Genomic DNA, 9532 nt, shown 5'->3' with positions numbered 1-9532 from the left:
TTGCTGTGGTTGGCTACAACAGAATAGGGTGAGGGGCTGCTAATGTTGTTATGTTGATTTTTTGCTTTTTTCCCCTGGCGGATGTTGCCCCTACACAGGGGCAAGCAGGGTTTACAGACCGGGCCACGGCCTTGTTGGCACCAACATACCTCAAAATTGTACTTAAGTACAGTTCTGTGAGTCTGCATGTATGTGTTAGGGGCAGATGAATAATTTTCATAAAACTGCAATAGTTAAAATCTATCTCCTCCTGGGATTTTTGAGTACTTTGCACAAAACTCTTTACACATGAACTTCGCGATGCGACGCGTTGTGAGCTTGTAGATCTGCTATTTTCAAGTATTTTGTACTTTTACTTTTGGTACTTTAAGTACATTTTGATGCCAATACTTTTGTACTTTTACTCAAGTACATTTTGAATTCTGGACTTTTACTTGTAACGGAGTATTTTTATATTGCAGTACTGTTACTTTTACTTAAGTAAACAATTTGAGTACTTTTTCCACCACTGCGCTGCACACATTTACGAACACACATGCAAAAACGTGTAAATATAATCACAACGCATTATGTTTTCTCACTTTTACACTGATTACACTGCCTGCCAGCCAGCCAGCCAGACAGACAGACAGACAAACAGACAGACAGACAGACAAACAGACAGACGCTCTACCTCCTGAGCCACTGCCGCCCCCATGTATATTTGTCAATAACACCATCAATCAATCAAAGATCATTTGTATACTTACCAGAGCTGAATCCCACTCCCCATCTGAAGAGTCCATTAAAGAACACAGTGTGTCAATCTGTGTGATGTTCCACATGCTGATGTCATCAGTAGTGGCGTTGCGTGACGCAGGCCCCAGCTCCTGGACTTTCTCTTCTGGGATGAACGACTCACTAGGCCTGACGTTGTGGATAGAGACATATTAGTGGATAGAGACATATTAGTGATAGAGACATATTAGACGGGACACCTGCAACTGGAATCACTTTATTTGCGATACCTGTTCATTCATGCAATACGTTTACAAGACTTTTATCTTGGTGGTAATGTGGTCAGACAATATTAAATATTATGGTAAAAGGACAACAGCCTCACATGCAAGAATACAATGCAAAATACATTGGAAACAGACTTTCCAAATGTCTTCATGAAGTTATCATTTAATTGGATGATGGATGATGGATGATGGCCAGGCGCACAAGAAAATACCAATTGTTGACCACTTAAGCCTTATTATATATTTTGTAGTGCTATTTTCAAAAATATCTAGCAGATCTTTAAAGGTAGGGTAAATGATGTTTTTTTTTTTTTTGTTAAAACGTCATACTATATTCTGATAGTAATAATTGCTACAGAGCATTTGTTTGGTCACAGGGGTCTCTCCAGCTCTTTAGTAAACAGAATTATGTACATTTTCAGGTAGGTGACAACATTTAAGCCAATCAGGAGAGAGTACTGAAAATGCATTTTCTGTTTAATAAAGAGCTGGAGAGACATAGAGACTCATTTTACTGAACAAACACTCTATAGCAATGATTACTATCAGAATATAGAGCTATTTCACACTTATTTTAACAAAAGTAAATCACTTACCCTACCTTTAAGTTTTGCCTGTAATGACATGCCCAAAATAGGCACGCCAGGTTGAAAGTGGTTAATTGAACTCAGACAATCTAAAACATGGACCTTTACTGGTCCATTTGGGGGGATGTTGCTTCATATTCAGTGACCCACCTCTTGCAGCTTGGTGAGAACAATGCTGGCGTACTCCTCTTGGTCCACTTTGTCCAAGATGGCGGCCAGGTTGTGTTTCACAGTCGTCGCGCTGAGGCAAGAGTTGAACTGTGTCTCGTCGTCGTAGTCGAAGGGGAAGGTCTCGTCGCCGATCGTCACCTGTGTGATTTGTCCCACCGTGCATTCAGTCGCTGTGACAGAGCAGAAGAGGCAGGGAAGGACAGCTTGTTACACACATTGTGGGTGTTGTTAACCACCTGCCCAAGGCCTTTGGCTTAACCCATTAAGGCCTGAGGTTCCGATTCTACAAAACGTCTTCTAAATCCTAACAGTTTTATGAAAAACGTATGTTACTATGTCAGTGGTTCTCAAACCTTTTCATGTCAAGGACCCCCAAAATTATATGTATTTGGCTGCCGACCCCCATCTGAAAATGTTTTGTTCCAGGGACCCCCAGATGCAAAGATTTGAGTAAAAAAAATATGCTTTAAAAATATGTATATTCAAAGATTTGCTAAAATGTTCACGATTTTTCAAAAATAGCTCATAGCTTTTATATCTGCTATTTTTGAATATCCAAAGTATAAAAGAATGGTTTAAGTGGTTTACACAGACACGCAATTCCTGCGTTTAATGGGATGAGTGGTTTTATACAAAAAGAAAATTACGAAAATAGCAGATCTACAAGCTCATACAGGTCGTGTGACCTTGCAGATCTGCTATTTTTGCTATTTAACGTTTCTTGAAATTATTTTACAAATGTCTCCCCTATGATGACAAGCCCAAAACAGGGACGGCAGGTTTAAAGTGGTTACAGTATGTTAGGTCACCAAAGGAAACAAATGCACCAAGACAGTGGTTCGCAAAGTGGGGTCCAGGGACCAGGGACCCCACGGAAACGCCCTAAGGGTTTCCCCAACAGTGGGTCAGGAGCGGACGCATTTTCATGGGGCGCGAGTAAATATATATATTTTTCATTTCCTACATGAATAAAAAATATATATATTTCAAAAGATTGTGAAAAGAAAGAAAAATCATACATTAAAAGAAAAATCTAACATCTTTCAAAGGAATGTCATAAATAAAAGAAAACAATTTAAGAAATTCCATAAATGTATAATACTTTTAAGAAGTAGTGAACATAGCGTATCTACATCTACAAGTGCACAACGTTGTGCGTTTGTAAATAAGCTATGTTCCCAGGGAGACATCACATTTATCCTTTTGGTCTCGAGCCAAAACGTTTGGGAACCACTGACTCCACTGAGAGATGACAGCAGGACATGGTTTTGTCCTGCTGTTCCTAATGGAATGCCTGATGGCTTTCTTCATTCTCCTCTTCTTCCACCTCTTCACTCCATCCCGCCTAAGGACTTTAAGGAATGCCTTCAGGAACTGTCGCTTAGTTTTCTGCTCGGGCAAAATGAAAACGCCAATCTCAATAAAAGTGATGGACAAGCAGACAGACATGACCAAATGCACGAAGCAACAGAAAAGTGGAAATTATGTTAAAGGGATAGTTCACCCCGAAAATGACATTTTTTTCCTATCGATTAGTCACCCCATGGAGACTTGAATTCATAGGAGTGGCATTTGATGACCGGCAGCGGTTCCGGTAGGAGACACAAAGAGTCTCTTTTGTGTCTCCTACCGGAACCGCTGGTCATCAAATTATTGGCTTAGGAATGCGTCTCCATGGGTTGACTTATCGATAGAAATAAAGTATTTTTTTGGGTGAACTATCCCTTTAACAGAGCCAAGGCAATCTATTACTCACTTTATCAAACTTATCGTAGAAGGTCGATGATAAGTACAGTGGCAGAATACCCAGGTTGTTCAAAGTGTCTCTATTCCATGTTGCAGGATCTCTGGGTGCACAAAAACATTTAATACGGTATTTCAGTTGTCATTGAAAAACAAAAAACATCATCAACGTTCAAATTGTCGGAGGTTACTTTTCAGCAAATGGGGAAAATAACCTGTTGTCCATTGGATCCCATGTAGTTGTTTGTCGTATGCTCTTGTTGATACTTTTCACTTATTAAATATTTTTAAATCCCACAGGCAGACTGGTGACCCTATTTTGGGCATTTTATTATCAGTGGTGTAAATTAACTAAGTGCATGTACTCAAGTACTGTACATAAGTACAATTCTGAGGTATTTTTTACTTTACTGGAGTATTTCCAATTTTATATTTACTTTTACTTCTACTCCACTACATCTCAGAGGCAAATATAAATAATAAATCATTATTATTTGAAAACTTTAGCCACAAGTTACTTTGTAGATTTTGATTATTATTACAAAACCACTTCAGCCCTATATACATTTCGCCTATTTGAAAATAGCTGATCAACAAGTTCACAATGCGTCGCGATGCAACGCATTGTGAGCTTGTAGATCTGCTATTTTCAAAATATTTTTGTACATTTTATAGACTTGAAAAACATTCTGCATAATGAGTACTTGAACTACTTTTGGTACTTTAAGTATATTTTGATGCCAATACTTTTGTACTTTTACTCAAGTCAATTATGATTACCGGACTTTTACTTGTAACAGAGTGTTTCTACATTGCTGTATTGATACTTTTATTTATTGTAAGTAAAAAGTTTGAATACTTTTTCCACCACTGCTAATAACTGAACTGTGCTTGTCGTTGCTTACCCGTATGTCGTTGTCCCTGACAACAGGAGGGTTTCCATGGCAGCCGCTCGATTTGTGTTGATATTTGGGCAGTTCTTTAGATTCTCCAGGATGGATGAGTGAGAATTCGTAATATAAGCCGCACCAATCTTACAGCACATGTTACCCAAAACTGATGTTATCCTCTGTCAAGGTTGTGCTTGTTATACCCTAAGACAGAAAAAAAGGGGAACAAAATATGAATAAACTTAAGCACATGAAATCTGTGAAAATAGCAGATCTACAAGCTCATAGATTGATTTTGTGTACAGGGAAGAAAATAGGCGGCTTAATATAGACCCCTGGGGGACTCTGGTCAATAAAGGTTTCGTTTCATTCATGAAAATAATGGCATCAGAACTATTAGTATCACAGCATTGAAATTGGATTGTAAGCTATCTATATTGTCCTGTATAACGATATAATGTTAGTTATAATGTGAAGGTTTGAAGATCATCTGTACAATGTTCTCCCTGAGACCCAATGTCAGTGGATTTGACTGTCATTATCAGTAATAGTTTCATTTGTGTGGGTCCGGTGGTTACTGGTTACTCTCAACTCACCAGGCAAGTCCTGGCATTTTTGAACAGAGCAGTACGTTTGTAGCTGAGAGCACTGGAGAAGACGGAGAAATATGCACAAGCCAGCTCTTGGAAATAGGCTCTGCAGTTCGCCGGTGGCATCCCATCATAGCCCATAAGCCGTTGGTTCTCAAAGTGGGGTCCGGGGACCCCCAGTTGTACTTGAGGGGGTTCCAGGGGGTCCCCAGCAAAATGTGTTAATATAGCATCACAATAATTATGACCTTTTATACTTTGGCTATTCCTCCTCAGCGTCGCAACGTTTTTCCTTCTTTTAGTATTTTCAAGCCTTTTATTTTTTTACATTTACTTAAAAGACGTATGAAAAAATTGCCTTTCCCTGTTCTCAAGTAAAATATTGATATGCGATTAAAATGTGATTAATTGTGATTAATTCATTACAAAGCCTCTAATTAATTTGATAAATGTTTTTAATCGAGTCCCAGCCCTAGTTCTTATTATATATATTTATAATGTTCTTACCCTTCATCACAGACACCTGTAGCAGAGTCTCCAAACTTTGATCCGGTGTACACAAACTGACCGTTGGAGATTTCCCCAGCAGAGCCACATGACTTCCCTGTGGAAGAGAAAGAAATATCCTTCAATACACTGGTATGAAATATCCAGTGGTGTAAAGTACTTTTACTTAAGTACAATTAGAAGGTACTTTTACTTTACTGGAGTATTTCCAATTGTCTTTACTTTTACTTTACTGGCAAAAATATGTTTCAAACCTTAATGTGCATGGTTACATTTTCTATTATCTTTACTTTATGTTTTTTATCGTTCCAGAGAACATAACAAGGTGGGACACAAACTCAGCCAATCCAGTTGGAGGAGTCAAACACTGCGTTGATGACAACGTCTTTCTCAGCAGGAAGAGGCAACACCACAAGTTCTGCACTCTGCTTTGGAGACAGGAGCCTTACAGCCTCCAGCTGGACAGAAAGACAGTCAAGAAAAGATTATCACCACCACTGGATTTTATTTGATAATAATAAGGTAACTATTTGGTCTAATCATTCTTTAGAGTTTTTTTTATGTGGCAGCGATGAAGTCTTACAGGGGAGAAGCCTGGGTTGAGATTCAGGAATTCTCTGACAGACACAAGGGCTGAGAATGGCCCAAAGTTGTTCTGCAGCCAGTAAGCACTGCTGTTGTAGGGGACAGATCAGAACAAAGTATTAAGGCATTCAAACAGAAAAATGGCTGCAAATACCAGTCAAAACATTTTCCAGTAAAGATATCCCATTCTAATTGAGAATAGAATGGGAATATATTTATTTAGCAAATACATTTGAAAATGACAACCAAAATGTTATTGAGATATTGCAGTTAGTCAGTACCTGGCTGTGGTCGGGAGAGGAAAGGGAGGATTAGTTCCTTCAGGCCCAAATGCTGCTGCTGTGAGGTCATGTTGTCAAACTGATGGCTAAACTCCTTCAAACTGGTGAATCAAACACAGAATGAGAAATACTTATTTCTTAGCTTATTGGTGAAGCTAGAGAAAAGGCAACGGAGTCATCAAAATCAAAATCATCCCCCAGGAAGAATGAAAGTGCACAGAAAAGTCTATGGAAATCCAGCAGTCAGAATTGCCACTCTCATCTCTCCAATCACATCCAGAACCACAGACGCTGATGGACCAGTCATGGTCATGGACTAGGGGAAGGATTACATGGGTCAATATTTAATATTATTAAATTTGCATTAATATTACGTGAGGATATTTAATGTATGGAATAGTAGATAAAGATTCTGGCTCTATAATAGAGATATTCTTTCAAATCTTGATAGACTGTTTGCCTGACAGTGAATAGGGAATTTTTATTAGCATTTTTTTTCATTAGCAAATCTTTTTAAGATTATTAAAAACATGAGCTTTAAATTTAAATAATTTCAGAATTCAGATGTGTTACTTTTAATTCGTTTTAGAGATTGTTCATTCTGTCTTCACCATAAAAGTTGTTTTCAGTGTCTGGTTAGAGCTACTTTTTGTACCGTGTTGGCAAGAAGATCCAGAGCTGCATCCAACACCCCAGAGGTCTTAGAGAGGAACAGCTTCCAGACTGGTCTGGAACCAGTGGAGCTGGGGGACTGGTTACACTTCATCACTGCTGCCAGATCCTGTGCTGTCAACATGGACACCTGGGTGGAGATAATGGACAAAGCAGAACAGAAAAAACAGGAAACCTTTAATGAAGTAAAAATTGGAAAATGATAACTGTTGCGTTCAATGTGAGAGACTTAAGTGGCTTACTGAAGCACACGTGTATTCTTCAATGCCAAAGTCACAAAAACGTCCATTCATCTGTCCGTTGTTGAGGAGGAGCTGTAGTGCAGTGCTTTGGTAGCCGAAAAGGAAAACATATCAAATGTTTCTTGAGTTGCAAAACGAAAAGTTTGTTCATTAAATATATTTGAGATATTGTAGGCATTGCCTCAGAACACTCACCTGTTAATTCCAACACAAATGTCTGTTTCTGTCAAATTTTTTATTAATTCATTAATTAACAAAATAAATCACAATAAAATTCATAACAATGAATCAAAACTACTATACACTTACCATTTGCTGAAGTAACATTGCACTTGGGAAAGAAAGAAAGAGTGAAATGTTTTTAATTTGGTGACATTTAGTCAATTATACTTTAAAAAGTGAATATCATTTCAGGTACCTACCTCTCCACTGTAGATGATTGCAGCCTAAGTATAGACAGAAAAAGTTTTGTTGATTTTTGAAATGCAATGGGAAAAACATAACCACTGCTAATAACATGTGAACATAACAGCATAGTGATACATCACTTTTAACTCAGGTAGATACAGTCGAAGATCTCACCTGGTGGAATTTGATGAAGCAAAGTCAGCTTGTTGTATGTGATGGATGATGCTACACTCGGTGGAAGAGTAAACATGGCCAGGTCCAGTCTGGTGAAACTGAGACCCAACAAGTTGGGGTTAACATAGGCCAAAAATAATGATTTAAATTATTTCTACTTGGTCTTCAAAAAATAAAAATATACTGATAGATAACTTACATTATTTTGTACGACAAGCATGCTTTGGAGACAGGAGCCTTACAGCCTCCAGCTAGATGGAAAGAAAGTCAAGAAAAACGTGATCACCACCACTGGACTTTATTTTATATTTAAAAAGTAATTATCTCTTGGAGTTAATAATTCATCATTGTTATGTAATGTAACAACTTTAAAGTCTTACAGGGGAGAAGCCTGGGTTTAGATTCAGGAATTCACTGACAGACACAAGACCTGAGAATGCACCAAAGTTGTTCTCCAACCAGTAAACACTGCTGTTGGACACACGGCCTCGGTCTGAAGGGGACAGATCAGAATGAAACATTAAGGCATTGAAAGGTGTCTGGAAATACAGTCAATATATTTCCTGTAAAAAATATAACATTTTAATAGATTGTAAAAATAGATAGATAGATTGCAGTTAGTCCTGACTGTGGTCGGGACAGGAAAGGGATTATTAGTGCCGTCAGGACCACTTGCTGCTGATGTGAGGTCATGTTGTCGAACTGATGGCTAAACTCCTGCAATCTGTGGATCAAATCAAAATACAATGAAAAATACTTGTTTTCACTTCTTTCTTTTTTTTCGGCCAATTCCCATCAGGGTGCGCCACATCATCTGTTTCCATCTGCTTCTGTTTTCGGCATCTTCCTTGGTCACTCTAGCCACCTGCATGTCGTCTCCCTCCGCATTCATAAACTTCATCTTTGGTCTACCTCTTCTCCTCTTGCCTGGCAGCTCCATCTTCAGCATCCTTCTCCCAATATACCTCTCATCCCTCCTCCATACATATCCAAACAAACATCCAAACCTCGCCTCTCTTGCTTTATCCCAAAACCTTCTAACCTGGGCTAATCCTCCAATGTAATCATTGGCATCCTCAATTTTGCCACCTCTAGTTCCGCCTCCTGTCTTTTCATCAGTGCCACCATTTCCAAGCCGTACACATCTTCCCTCTCACTCTGGAACCCTTCTCTCACAAATCACCCCTGACTCCATCAGTTCCACCCTACCTATCGCTTCTTCAGCTCTCTTCCACACTACCCATTACTTTGGACTCAATTCAACTTCACTATATGACTTTTTACTCACGAGAAAAAAGAAAATAAATTGAAAACATTGTGACTTAACTATGCTTTTCACCCAAACACCCCATTGTGGGAGATGAAATGTGAAATACATCCACATAAAGATGATAGCCCCAGGTGGGAAAATTCAGTCAAAGGGTATACAGATGACCGAAGTCTCCAGCTCAATACTTACACTTGCTGGTATGTGTTACAGCTGAGGTTCCTGCTGCTGAGGCAGTATAGAAACTCTCCTGATGCAGATGACAGGAACCCTCTCAAACGTCCAGAGAACCACTTCCCAATGACATCACTGACCCTCAACTGTTCATCAGTCAGAATCGACACTCTCAGCTCTCCAATCACATCCAGAACCGCAGACGCCGATGGACCAGTCATCGTCATGGACTAGGGG

General features: G+C 39.0%; 1 long non-coding RNA gene across 1 annotated transcript; it reads right to left on the bottom strand.

Moving 5' to 3' along the window:
* Nucleotides 1-3027: 3027 nt before the first annotated feature.
* On the bottom strand, nt 3028-4509 carry LOC311039256. The gene is made up of 3 exons (XR_014600151.1): nt 4411-4509; nt 3519-3609; nt 3028-3151 (listed from the first exon to the last, which is right to left on the bottom strand). It is a non-coding gene; the product is annotated as an uncharacterized lncRNA (long non-coding RNA).
* Between the last annotated feature and the right edge of the window lie 5023 nt (nt 4510-9532).

The sequence above is a fragment of the Gymnoscopelus microlampas genome (assembly GCF_963454915.1).
Source record: "Gymnoscopelus microlampas genome assembly, chromosome: 22".
Taxonomy (NCBI): Eukaryota; Metazoa; Chordata; class Actinopteri; order Myctophiformes; family Myctophidae; genus Gymnoscopelus; species Gymnoscopelus microlampas.
The sequence above is the reverse complement of the archived record's forward strand: the minus strand, read 5'-3'. Positions and strand labels throughout refer to the sequence as shown.